This window comes from Panthera uncia (genome assembly GCF_023721935.1).
Source record: "Panthera uncia isolate 11264 chromosome D3 unlocalized genomic scaffold, Puncia_PCG_1.0 HiC_scaffold_8, whole genome shotgun sequence".
Lineage (NCBI taxonomy): Eukaryota > Metazoa > Chordata > Mammalia > Carnivora > Felidae > Panthera > Panthera uncia.
This window is the reverse complement of record NW_026057586.1, coordinates 16,677,280-16,690,545: the sequence shown is the minus strand read 5'-3', so window position 1 is coordinate 16,690,545 and position 13,266 is coordinate 16,677,280. Positions and strand designations below refer to the sequence as shown.

Here is a 13,266-nt window from a genome sequence, read left to right as displayed (position 1 = left end):
ATTTAGCAAGATTATTTTGTAATGTTTTTCTGGTGGTTTCTAAGTTGGATTGTTCTAGAAAGAGTGTGCATTGCACTTGGTTTTTGTGTAACTTAAATCTCTTACTCTGTAGTAGTTCTCCCTCAATTTTATTTTTTTAATGTGCTATTGATTTGTTTAAAAAATTGGACTATACATCCTTTATATGCCACCCCCGTTTCTGGATTTGGGTAATTGTTTCCTTTTGACGTTGCTTAATTTGCTTCTCTTTATCCCATAATTCTTAGAAATTTGATTAGACCCCGGTTGAATTTTTAGATAAGAATAGGTGCTGTATTCTTTTTGTATCAAATCCCAAGGCACCTAATGGGGGCTGGTTTCTCTTCGTGACACTGTGATCCACCATTGGGTTCAGATACAGTATACTTTTAAAAAAACCATCTCCATTGCTTTAACTTAAGGCAATAAAACCAAATAGTTCTCCTTGGGGAGCCTGTGTAAAAAGTACATAGGAGTTGGTTGGTAATTAGTATATACTAGATCCTTGAAAAGTTTGTTAAATTAAGTGTTTTGACAATGACTTTGTCGTCTCATTTATACTGTTTTATTTGAGCAGCGCATGTGGTTGACGTGTTTTACCTCACTGCCGTCTCCAAATGGTACGGACTTGTCTCTGAGCATTGATCACACTGCAAAAAGATGTTATTTGGTCTGACTACACTTAATTCGGTGTCTCTTCATGGAAAAACTACTTACAGAATATATATGGCTTTAGTAACACGTTGCTTATATAATCATCTCAACTTGAGGGTCATAACAATATTCACTGCAAATACTGAGTAGTTCTTAAGGGGCAGTACTTGGTTAATCTACTGTATAAATACACTACCTGTAGTTAACCTTTCCATGCCCATTGTGGTGATTCTAGGAAACGTCTTTTTTTCTTGGCATCCAAACCGGACTTTACAAATACCAAAACAGGAGCAGACCTTGATCTAAGGAGCCCAGACCTTTCATTTCTTACACATCCGAGATTTTTGTAACCATCTTGGAACATTTCCAAATTCCTTCTTCTTTTTTCTTTTCTTTTTTTTTTTTTTTAAACTACCTTTATTTTGCACATCCGACAGTCACTGGGTCTAGAATAAAAGATGAGGAGACAGCTCCGAGAAAGATGTGGTGGGATGATGAAATTTAACACTAACTCGAACTGTTTGCCCTAGGACAGGAGCATAAGACACCGCCCTGAGCTGGCTGTGCGTGCCGATGTGCCGGGCACGGGCACGGCGTGGGTACCTTCCGTTAGAGGCAGCCGTTCGTCCCGAGGAAGCGTTGGGCTTAGTAGGTTTTAGGATTAGCTTTGAGGAAGTTGAGAGCCTGCCTCTGGGAATGCGGCACTTGAGATCAGATCCCATTTTCAGTGCCGCTCACACGCCTGGAGAGACCTGCGAGGAGGTGGGGAAGGGAAAGGAACGACATGTCTTCACAAAGCGGTGAAATGTACAGAGTGCGGACCGTGTGTCAGCAATCTGTACCCGACTTCTGCCATTCTGAACCAGACCAGATCCCTGCACCTCCCGACAGCCCGCCTACAGGCTTCTCGTCTCTGTTCCCGTTCTTCTTGCCTCCTGTCCGAACCCTTGCGTCACCTCTCCCCATTTAAACTGCAAGCCTCCGATCCCCTGCCCTCTGTCTTTTCTGTCTCTTCCCTTCTGATGGTCAAGCAGGCTCCTTTCTGGCTGCCCTTTTCCACTCCTGGTTCCTCCTCCTCGGCCACCTTTGGGGTTCAGCTCCACCTTGTCACAAAACCCACCTCCTTAACTGTCGAGGCAGTTCGACATTTGTCAGTGTTTTCCTCATTTGGCAGCGCCCCCCCCCCCCCCCCCCCGTAACTCACAAAATTGGCAGGGCTTTTTAAAAGCATTTTCTACCCTAAGTGTTGAACACTGCTCTCCCTCCTGGGTTTTCTCCCGGTTGCTAGAACACCCATCGGGTTTCTGTCCTGGAAACATTCCACTGTCTCTGGGAGATTTCAGTTAGTCTCGTGGCTTCACTTCTCATATATGTGTACATAGCTTCCAAATCTCCATCTCCAGCCGTGGTTCCTTGCTGCATTCCAGTCCCCAAATCCAGCCGCTTATCGAATGTTTCAGCCTCTTGGATAATTCCCAGCAACTCTTAGCCTGTCCAGCTTGGAACCCAAGCTGCTTCCAGCACCCCCCCCCCGCCCCCCAACCTTTGCCACCAGAAGCTTGGTGTCTGACCTGACTTGGTGGTTCCTTCCTTCTCCCCGGCCGCCTCCCTCATCCATCCATGCGTTTCATCCCTTCCGGTCCACCTGTTTATCTTTGTTCAGGCCACCCTCATTGTTGCCTGATGATTATTCTCACTGTGGCCAGAGAGGGCTTTCCGATCGTGCAGTGTCGCGTCCCCACTGCCCTCAGTCGTCCGGCGGCTCCCTCGTGTCCTCTGATGCGCCTTCCTCCGGCCGCGTCTCACATGGGGCACGTTAGACAAGCGTGGCTGCCCCCCTGGCTTTAAACACTGTTTGCCCATTCGTCTCTGGGGCTTTTTGGTGGTGGTCTTAACTTGAAGGAGTGCACCCTTCTGGTGGCAAACTTCTCTTAGTCCTTTGGGTCTCAGCTTCAGACCTCACCCCGTCTGGAAAGCCTTCCTTGCTCCCTTCTTCCTGCAGGTTTCTGTGGCAGCCTGAGCTTCCCTTACCGTATCTCTTACCACTCTGCGAAGGCTGCCTCTTACGTCTGCTCACAGTAGATGCTTTATGCTTCTTCCTCTCTTCAGTTCCCGTCCAAAAAGTCTTTGGGGGCTTCTGTTCCTAGCTCATAGGCAGCCAATAAATATTTCTCGAATAAATGGATCAAGTACGAGTAACTGACTTGAAGGACACCTAACCTCTTAAGACTTAACTTCCTCTTCTTTAGAATGGGAGTATTGCATACTTTAGTGACCTCAGAGGGTCCTGTTTTATAGATATCTAGTGAGAACTGCACGTGAGGCGAAAAGCAGCCTCCAATCCTTCTGGACTTAAGGTGAGATATAAACATGAAGTTATAAGGGATTTGACAGTTGTGTCTGGCCAACTGTCCCAGGAGAGCATACTATTTTACTTCAATCAGGCGAGAAGTTATTGGAAAGATCTGATTTTACTGGATCCCCCAGTGAAATATCACGTTATGACACCAGGTACATGTTCTGAACCAGTGAACCGTGAAGGAATACTTGACGTTAATACTGTAATCATGCCTTTAAAAATAAATATATGCGTGGATAGAGTCCTTTTGAGAATAACATAAACACATTCTGCCAACCACAATACAGCAATTTGCTGGAGTTTTATTGCTATTAGTACGATGATTATTTTGGAGAGAAGATTTTGAGTTAGGAGTAAGCCCGTGTGGCAGAGATTAAAAATTTATGCCAAGATAATTCACTGCTTCCTCTTTTAAGATGGCCTTTTTTGGTTTCAATAATTGTTTCCTTTTTTTTTTCTCCTCTTCTCAATTCCCATCCAAAAAATTTTTACTAAAAAATATTTTGTACGGAGTTCCATGCCAAAACAAAGAAATTCAGTAGCTTTGTCTTCAAGATTCAAAAACATGTTTCCAGCTGTACTGGTTAGTTAGTAGGTAGTTTATTTCTTTAATGCATATACATATATATATATATATATATATATATATATATATATATATTTTACTAATATTAACCCAGTATCCACTTTTTGTGCCTTTTTTAATGTATTTTTTAGTAAGTTGTTATAATCTGATATGAAGTCAAATAATTAAAAAAAGAAAACTTGGGGCAGAGAGTCCATTAAAAACTTAGATGTAAGAATTTAAAAACAATTTGCCAGATCTTTATTTTAGTTATTTAAAAACGAATAGTTAAAGCAGCCACATTTAGAAATGACTGTTAACAGAAATTCCATACAGAGGAACTGGTATAAAATTAATCACTTTCTAAAGTTGATGTTAGTGTCTTGCTATGGGCAGGTTTTAGCTGTCCTTTTAAATCATAAGCTCTTTGAGGACAAGTTCTAAATTGGTTTATTATTGTAGATTCTGTGGTTTGTGATGCTGTGCCTTGCGTGTTGTCTTTGGGGTTACCCGATTAGAGAAGTTCTCAGATCATCGCCTGCCCATTTGGAAAGGGCTTTTGTGTTAGTCAAGTCTAGGCTTGAGCTTTAAATAGTTTTTGACCACAGAAAGCCCTTCATCTTTCCTATGTCCGTACTCTCAAATACAAAAACAGGAAAATGAGACGTATTATTAACCTGATGATCTCATCTCAGCGTTGAGCCCTTTCCCAGATAAATGTACAAATACACAGAATTTTATGTACAACTTTAGAGGCTCAGCTACTTACATTCTTTCTTGGTCACTTTTAGGGGGCTTCTAGGAACCTCAAATTAGGATCCCCTCAATGAGGTAACAGCCAGCAACATTCTCACAGACCATGCATTCTGCACTCATGTAACCTGACAGTAAATAAAAAAGTAAAAGGTGTCTGTACGTGTTCAAATCTTGAAAACTACAAAGTGATCTGTGATAATCGTAGCTATTTTCTCATTTGCTGCCAGGTACCCCTGTATGTTGAGGAATCATTATGGAACTTTTTAAATAGAGCATAAACAGAGGAGCATTTACTGAATGATGGAACTCGGATGCCATTGAAATTTACCTTCCAAGACTCTTTGAGATTCTTTGAAGGTGTAGATGTGGTCCAGTTTCAGTTCTGTGTCTAGAATTGGGAGGAGGAGCTAAGTTACTGTCATTCTTTAATTTTTGTTCAAATTATTTTAGGTTTGGCCATTGGGAGCTCCCATAAGTTGGCTCCTGTGTCGTTTCTACACACCCCCCATTTTTGAGGCTTCCTTACTTTCTTCCGTCCACGTATTTGTGAACCATCTTGTGATTTCCCCACTCCAGCCCTGCAGCCAACCATTTATTTCTCCAAGGAGACTGGTTTCTTTTATTGAGAATGAGAAGCATAGATTTTCAAGAGACTGCCTATATGTATTTGATCACTTAGCATGGGAAACTATAATTGGGAAAACGGTATAGGTGGAAAAAAGCAGGAACCTTCAGAGTGACTTCTCACTTACTGAGTGTGAGCTAATAATGTATTTGGCAGTTCATGGATTCTTATCAGATGCTCTTGGAATTACAGCAAGCCACAGCTTGTAAAATATATCCAGTTGTTGGAGGGAATATTTAAGACATTTTCTAGAATATGAAGGAAAAGGGCAGTACAGACCAGCCCATTGTTTTCTGGAAGATTCTGTTTACAGTTGACCAAGAGAAGGCAAAAATACTTTGTTCCTATTTTGCTTCTTTAGGGAAAATGGAACTAGTGTCATTGAGGGAGAAGTGGATGCCCAGGAGAGAGAGCAAGGCCCTCGCTAGTGTAAATAAATGCACTTTTCCCCCTTTACTTGGAGCTGAAGGAACTTGCAGGCGGTAATATAGATATATACATTTTAATCATGGAAAATGGGGTGTGCTTGTGTAAAAGAAGAAAGTTGGGCTGATTCTGAAAAATTGCAGGCAGATAAGTTCATCCTGCCTTACCGAACCCAAGCATTTCAGAGACCACATTGTCGAGTAGCTGGGTTCTGAGCACCAGGAAAAAGAATTTGACAAAGACTAAGGACAGGTGATTCCAGGTAAATCTTATTTCCTTTTGTTCCCAAGGTACTTGGTGGTAGGTAAACTAATGCCAGAGAGAGGCTAACTGGGTTTCAGTGCAGCTTTTGAAAGTCTCTCGCTTACTACTGTTTTGTGTAAAATAGCACAAAAGGGCCTAGATGAACTATTGAATTTATAGCTGACTCTAGGCTCACTGCTGTGTTGGGAGAAAGCTCCATTTTTGGATCAGATTTTACCCAGCATTCCGATCAGTGACTTTGACTGTAGGGCAAGAATCTGGGAGGGATTTTGCCAGGTAAATCTTTTTTTTTTTTTTTTTTTTTTAAGTTTTATTTATTTATAGATAAATAAGTAAAAAGAGAGGCAACGCACGTGGGGGAAGGGCAGAGAGACAGAGACTCCCAAGCAGGCTCTGCACAGCTAGCACAGAGCCCGACGTGGGGCTTGAACCCATGAAGCCACAGGAATATGACCTGAGCCGAAGAGGTCAGACCAAGAGTCAGATGCTTAACCGACTGAGTCACCCAGGAGCCCCACAAGGTGCATCTTAATAAGTAAATGTTTATTTAGGTTTAAACAACCCAAATACTATGTGGCACAGGAGGGAGGGTTTAACTGCCGTAGATGAGCAGTCATTCTGGCTTTGACTATCTTAGTACAGTCCACCCCTCTTTGCAGCTGCAGAGATAAAGCATTCATCTCAAGGCAGCGAATGCCCTTTGATTTGGCACCAGATTCTAGTTAGTCGTTCTCAACACTTGAGTGTGCCTCACAATCACCTGGAGGGCTTGGTCAAAGGCTGATTGCTGGGCTGCACCCCCAGCAAGTTTCTGACTCAGTAGGTTTGGGATGGAACCCGATAATTTGTAGTTCTTACAAGTCTGCCCTTTGAGAACCCCTGGTTTACCCTGTGTGGCAGTAAAATCCCGTAAAGCCCATTGATTTATACAATAGAAATGTATTTTTTGCACACGCAGAGCTTGCTGTGGGTTCAGGCACTTCCGTGGGGCAGCTGTCCTTCCACCGATGACTCCGTGATCGAGGGAGTTTCTTTCAGCATAGGTGTCACTGCAAGGGGTTGAGGGGGAAGGCTGGAGTATCTCATCTGGTCTTTACACACCCTTATTCTGGGTGTGACGCACATCACATCATTGGCCACGATGAGTCGCGTGACCAGACCCACTTGTAGCAGACTGAGGAGTGTGTTCTCCTGTGTGCCCTGGAGGAGAGGGAATGACCCAGTAATGTTCATCACACCTGTACAGTGTCTGATGAACGAGGTGGTGTCCTGGGGTGTGTTTATCGCACCCACTTAACGTGGGTATTGACCTTGGTTCACAGAATGGAAGTCAAATCAAAAATGCAGAGAAGGAACTAGGAGATTGGGCACTCTGATTTTGAAGATGAATGACAAGTGGGCAACTAATTTCGACGTGTGAAACTTACTATCTGTTCCATAAGGGACAGGAAATGAAGAAAAATAAAACGTGTTTAAGAAAGATTAATGTTATTTGCAAAATGTGACTCAAATAAAAATATATTATTCCAAATTTTGTTTTTGGCCAGAAGAGATTTTTATTTATTTATTTTTTTTCAGATTCTCGGGAAGATTTGCTTTTAGGTGTGAAATGTTTCTATCTGGTCGATGTCTGTTGCAGCCATTTTGGAAGGCATTTTCTGTAAACTCACTGGAGGTGTTTCTTCAGACAGGGTTGAAGGCTGCAAATACTTTATTGGTATATGCCTAGTTATATAGTCTAAAGAAAAACCTGGCCTTTTCTATTAACTTCTTTTTTCTATTTTTCATTTTTATTTATTTTGAGAGCGAGCGCGCGCAAGTGGATGACGGGCAGAGAGAGAGGGCGACAGAATCCCAAGCAGGCTCTGCACCGTGAGCACAGAGCCGATGTGAGGCTTGAACTCACGAACCTGTGAGATCCTGACCTGAGCCAAAATCAAGAGCCCGAGGCTTAACCGACTGAGCCCCCCAGGCGCCCCTGTGTTAATTTCTTGTATTGTCACGGTGTGCGTGTTTTCTGATTACACTGTGTGACGGGACATGTTATACATTCCGTTGGATATTAAGTGTAAAACCCCAAATCGAGGGTTGTACAATAAAATTAGTAGCACACAGTAGGAGGCAGATGTGTAAATGTCTTAAGTCCCAGTAACTAGACCACTGGGCTTGCCTCTGAAAGTCTGTTAGGATTTAGAGCTCCCCCAGAGCCGGAGCTGCTGGGGGTCCTGGCGGGGCGTCCCTGACAGGACCAGTTGCCCTGTGATCCGAGCCCAGGAGACGAGACCCACCAGCAGATGACGGAGCTTTAGGGCAGATGCCCACGCAGCCGCCGCGGTGATCTCGGGGGAGTACGAGTCTGTCTGTCCGTCCTGGGTGGGCCTCCCTGTGTGTGGAAGGCGGAGTCCGCGAAGCCCTTGGCCACCTCGCCTCGGCCTGCCCCATACCCACCCCCTCGTGTGGTACCGGCCACACACCGTTTCCTTCCTCGCCTCTGCCTCCTGGTTCTCGCTGCTGGGAAACCTCTCCTTGCCTCATTGCCTGGTTAGCTCCTGTTCGGATGCGGCAGAAGTGGCCTGCGCCCGCCGTCCCTCCTTCCCCTGTGTTCCAGGCACCTGGGACCGCCGCGGGCATAATACCTTCGGGGGATTCCTCTGTTTTTTCCGCCTTCAACACACGGCAGTGTCCTCAAGGGCGGGGAAAATCCCGGCGAGTGAAAGTAGGAGCCCGGTCGGTATCGTGGACAGACTGAAAGTGCGCCGCAGCCTCCCGTGGCCGGTCGTTTCGGCCTTCGGCGTGGCCGGTTACCCTCACTCCCTTTGACGACCAGAGATTGCACCTTTCGTTTTGCGGTGGCGCCTGGCGGATGGAAGCCTCTGGCCAGAATGACCGGCCCAAAGGGAATGGGTGGGTGTGGGCTCACTAAATAGGTGTTGGAAAATCACTTAAAGCACGGGCGCTGCGGGTACCAGACTGCGTCTTTGCACCTCAAGTGCGGCCCGTGCGGTGCTCTTCTAAAAGTCCCGGCAAGGCGTGCGAACGGCGACCGGTCAAAGCTGGGTGCTGGCCGGCACCACGGTGACTCAGATGTTTACGGACACTCGGGCGTTTGTGGTGCATTGCCCACCAGGGCTGCTGTTATTTTGGAGTCTGAACAAGACACTTCCTCCTTGGGCTTTTCCTGTTTATCTCTCGAGGCATGGGAGGTACAGGCTCCCTTGGTGTTGGGCTGGTGCTGTTACCAGACGGGAGACATAATGAGGCTTGGGCCCGTCTTCCCTGGGTGAATGTTACCAGGCCTTGCTGGCTCAAGAACGTTTCTTCTGAGGAACATCGCCTGCAGCCAGGGACTTAACTTCCCTTGTCTGCCACAGAGGAGCAGTTTTCATTCTGTCTGCTTCTACTGCCCCAAACTGATGTGCCCCCCAAACCCCTCTTCCTGTTATCTGTCAAAGCTCAGTCCCTTCTTGGGGAAGGAGAGTCGCTTCTTTTGTGACTTGAGGTGCCCAGATCTGCCCTGGGGTCAGGTCTCTTTATCGGATCAGTGCTGACCATGGCCGTTAGGCTCTAGAATATTGGTACGGTGTTGTGGTTCCGTTAAATTATGTGGGGAGACTTTTGTGTACCTGTCCAGAAATGCAACATCATCTTGTAATTTTCTTCAGGAAAATACATCCCTAAATCCAACTGGCAGACCAGGTTTTTGGATTTTTTTTTTAAAGAATTAAGCATATGATTCTGTCTATAAGCCGATACCACCTCGGATCCCAGAGCCACCAGGAAATAATTTCACGTGCCATCAGTGGGGGTGGCAGGGGAAACAAAAAGCCGTTCCAGCCATAATTGACTTGATGAGGAATTGTACAATAGCCCTGGAAGGTATATGAGAGCTCACGAATTCCCACTCATTTCAGTTTGTAGGCAAAACTTCAGACCCAAAAGGATCGCGGGACATTTTTCGGACTTTAACCCTTGTGCCAAGGACTGGGATCTAGGAGTCCGGCCCTGTACCTCGAGGTCAGGGTGTGGGGTTTCCAGGTTACAAGTGAGAACCGGCTTTTGTTTGGCAGGAGCACCGGAGCTCAGGGCAGGACTGGAGCGAGGGGGAAGAGACTAATTCTTTCATTCACGAATTCAGCAAATGCACGTTACTGCCCAGTGTGCGTGGCCCACACTACTGCAGATAAGAACTGGGGAGGGCCGTCAGGGAAGAGAGAGGGAGCCCAGGGTCCTTTTACCTTCATAGCCACTCAGAGCCTAGCAGTTGCAAAGCTGGGACCGGCAGCACTGGGACACACAGAAGAGATTTCCAGCAGCTGCCTGATGGTCTATCCTCCCCCCGTGGCTCAGGGCGGCCTCCTGGGGCTCTGTGGTGTCTCACGTTCTCACACCTTGAGGCTTCGCAGCGGATTGTCCCTACCGGTGGGGCCTCATCAATACAGTTTAATCAGACATCTGGGGAGATCAATATATGATGTAGGACTGGAACCAGGGAGAAAATAACCTGTCATCAGGCAGTTTTAATGGTAGCTTTGTTGATCTCTGTGCTCGCTTGCTTACTGTTTCAACTTGTTTCCAGATTTCTGACGGATCATCTGATAAAAAACAGCGATTATCTTGAAAAGGAATGCCTGGTTCCTTTTGTCTTTTGATTTGTGGAAATAAATAATCCTAGAAGGATTTTACAGAAGTCTTCAGACAGTATAATTTACATTCTTTATGCTGTAGTAATATCCGTAGTGTCGTAAAATAGTGATTGTGGGGGGAAAAGATTTTTCACAGTGACCTTTTATCTATTTAGATCGCTCTAAGAAAAATGTTTATTTATTTTGAGTGCGAAGGAGAGGCAGAGAGAGAAAGAAAGAATCCCGAACAGGCTCCACGCTGTCAGCGAGAGCCTGACGCGGGGCTCGATCTCATAAACTGTGAGTCATGACCTGAACCGAAATCAACAGTCGGATGCTTAACCGTCTGGGCCACCCAGGTGCCCCTAGATGGCTCTTTAATTAAAAAGGACAAAAAGGCTGTACTAAAAATTACATTCTACATATTCTTTCCCGTGATCCCCCCTTGAGGACTGGATTCTCTGAGAAGAGAAATAACAGAGGGATAATGTGTCACCCATCCATAAGCATGCATTTTAGGACCCGAAGAGGCTTAGAAGATGGGACAAAAGACCCTTTTAAGTAGAAGAAGGGGAGCGAAGCCGGACCAGACCCCGGAGAAACTGGCCGCAAAGATTTTTTTTTTTCATACTCGGGTCTTTGATCCCCGAACATCTTCGGGGGTCGGTGAAATGTGGCAGTGAACAGCTGACAGCACCTGTCAGTGCTGTTTTTCTCAGTGTGACAGAGAGTAAGGATTTCTTGCGTGAGGACCTTTAAAGACGTGGGTGTAGGAGGATGGGAGCCCGAGTCCAGTGAAAGGGAAGAGGCACGGGGTCCGTTTCGGGTCTGTAAGCAGAGCTCTGCGGGGTGTCGCCACCAGCCAGCGGAGGCAGATAAGGACGTCCGAGGCTGACGCGTGCCCGTGGTCACCCCGCGACACCCCAGCAGTTGCCACGGCGGTGGCGGCCTTGGCGCAGGATCAGCCTTTTGTTCAGCGCTCCCTTTCCCGCTGCCTGAGCACTTGACATGGCTCCGGGCACAGAAACCGCGGTGGGGACACGTTCCTCGTCTGCTCCGGGTTTGGCCTTTCCTTCATCGGCCTTGATTACAGTTCTGTGTCTTACTTTTTCAGTCGTACAACGTCCTCAGCAAACCGGTTCGTCTCAGGACGAGAAAGTTAGAAGACCGGCTTTGTTTGTTGTCGTTTTAAGCAAACATGGCAACTAGCACGTACTTGTCCTTGGGAAACACTACTCATTTCAAAGCTGTAACCTCAATCATCGAGACGCGGTTCCGTGATACTGGTGGCTCTCGGGACGTGTTCCCAGCACGTCCTGTGAAAAACAAACCCTTCTCCTTACTTTGTAGTTACGACTTGTTTTTTTTTTCCAGATTGATTACCTGCTGTGTTAAATAGGTTTGGTTCTCAGTTATTGACTTGCCTCTGTTTTCTTTAAGCGTGTGAGACAGGGGGCTAAATCAGGGTTGGCAAACTGGGGTTCACAGGCTGGCCACCTGTTTTTGTAAATAATTTATTAAAACACAACCACACCCACTCATTAATGTACCATCGTGGCTGCGTTTGAACTCCAAAGCACAGTTCACTAGCTGCGACAGACTTTACGGCCTGCGAAGCTTAAAATATTTACTGTCTGGCCCTTTACAGAAAGTCTGCCAACCTCTGGTCTAAATTTGTACTCTGTGTTTAAATATTTCCCCAAAGCCACTCCATTCCAATTTGTAGAAACTTGGATGGTTTAGTAGTCAGAAATTGTTTTTCTTGATATTTTCAGACATACGTAGTCTGAGTTTCCTACGCTGTGCTCATCTAACTACCCATTTATTTGTATTTTCTTTCATGTAGTGAGACCAGAGGATCTCCCTTGTGTCCTAGATATGAAATTCTCAGTAAGGACTTATAGAATTTATGACCCACAGTATTCCACACTTCGGGGGAAGGCTACTTGCCTGTGTAAAAGACCATTTTCTAGGAGAGCATGGGGGTGGCTTGGGTAAGCGGGTTTGCTTCTTACGACTTACCCTCCATAAGTGTGGGTGATATTCATGCAAACAGAATGGGAGCGCCCAGTTTTGTGGGTACATACAATATCCGGAGCTAACATGAACAGATGAAGAAAATACATACGAAACACGATTATTTACTTTTTTTAATATATCCTCATGAAAAGTTTTAAGACTTCTCTGAGTGAAGATTATACCTTTATTTATTTAATACATATGCTGATGATGTTACATGTTTCTTTAGTGAATTTCTTTTTTTTAAAAGCAACTGTAGGGGCACCTGGGTGGCTCAGTCAGTTAAGCGTCTGACTCTTGATCTCAGCTCGGGTCTCGATCTCATGGTCGTGAATTTGAGCCCCGCTTTGGGCTCTGCGCTGAGTGTGGAGCCTACTTTACAAAAAAAGAAAGAAAAGGGGCAACTTTATTGGGTTATAACTTATATGTAATCTTAGTACCTTTCTATTCTGTAGAACAGCTAACTTATTTTATAGGAGACCTATTCGACTATAGATTTTTTTTTTAACCTGTTCAGGTTACAGTCTTTCCTGTTTATTTCTCATTTCCGAGTCTTTGGTTTGTCTGGGCACTTGGCACATTACAGGAGTAATGTCAATTCTGAAACTGTTTAGAACAAGTCATTCCTACTTTGAGGATGTTAACTTTTAATCATATTTGTTCTTCTGTGTATACCACTTTTTAATTCTACAAACATTTACCAAGTTGCACAACATTTGCTATGGTCGAGAACAAATGATATAATTCTTGCCCTGGAGATGCTTCCAGTTGGGTAGAAAAAGAAAGCAAAAATATTTTAATTTTTTAATGTTTATTTTTGAGAGCATGAGCAGGGAAAGGGCAGAGAGGGAGACACAGAATCCGAAGCAGGCTCCAGGCTCTGAGCTGTCCGCACAGAGCCCAACACGGGGCTCGAACCCACAGCCCGTGGGATCATGTCCTGAGCTCAAGTTGGACG

The 13,266-nt window shown here is 45.3% G+C and overlaps 1 protein-coding gene across 2 annotated transcripts in view; it reads left to right on the top strand.

Annotated features, from left to right (window-relative positions):
- Nucleotides 1-13,266, top strand: part of ZNF532 (zinc finger protein 532) — a 110,365-nt gene that overhangs the window by 80,750 nt on the left and 16,349 nt on the right. The gene's annotated exons all lie outside the window — the stretch shown is intronic.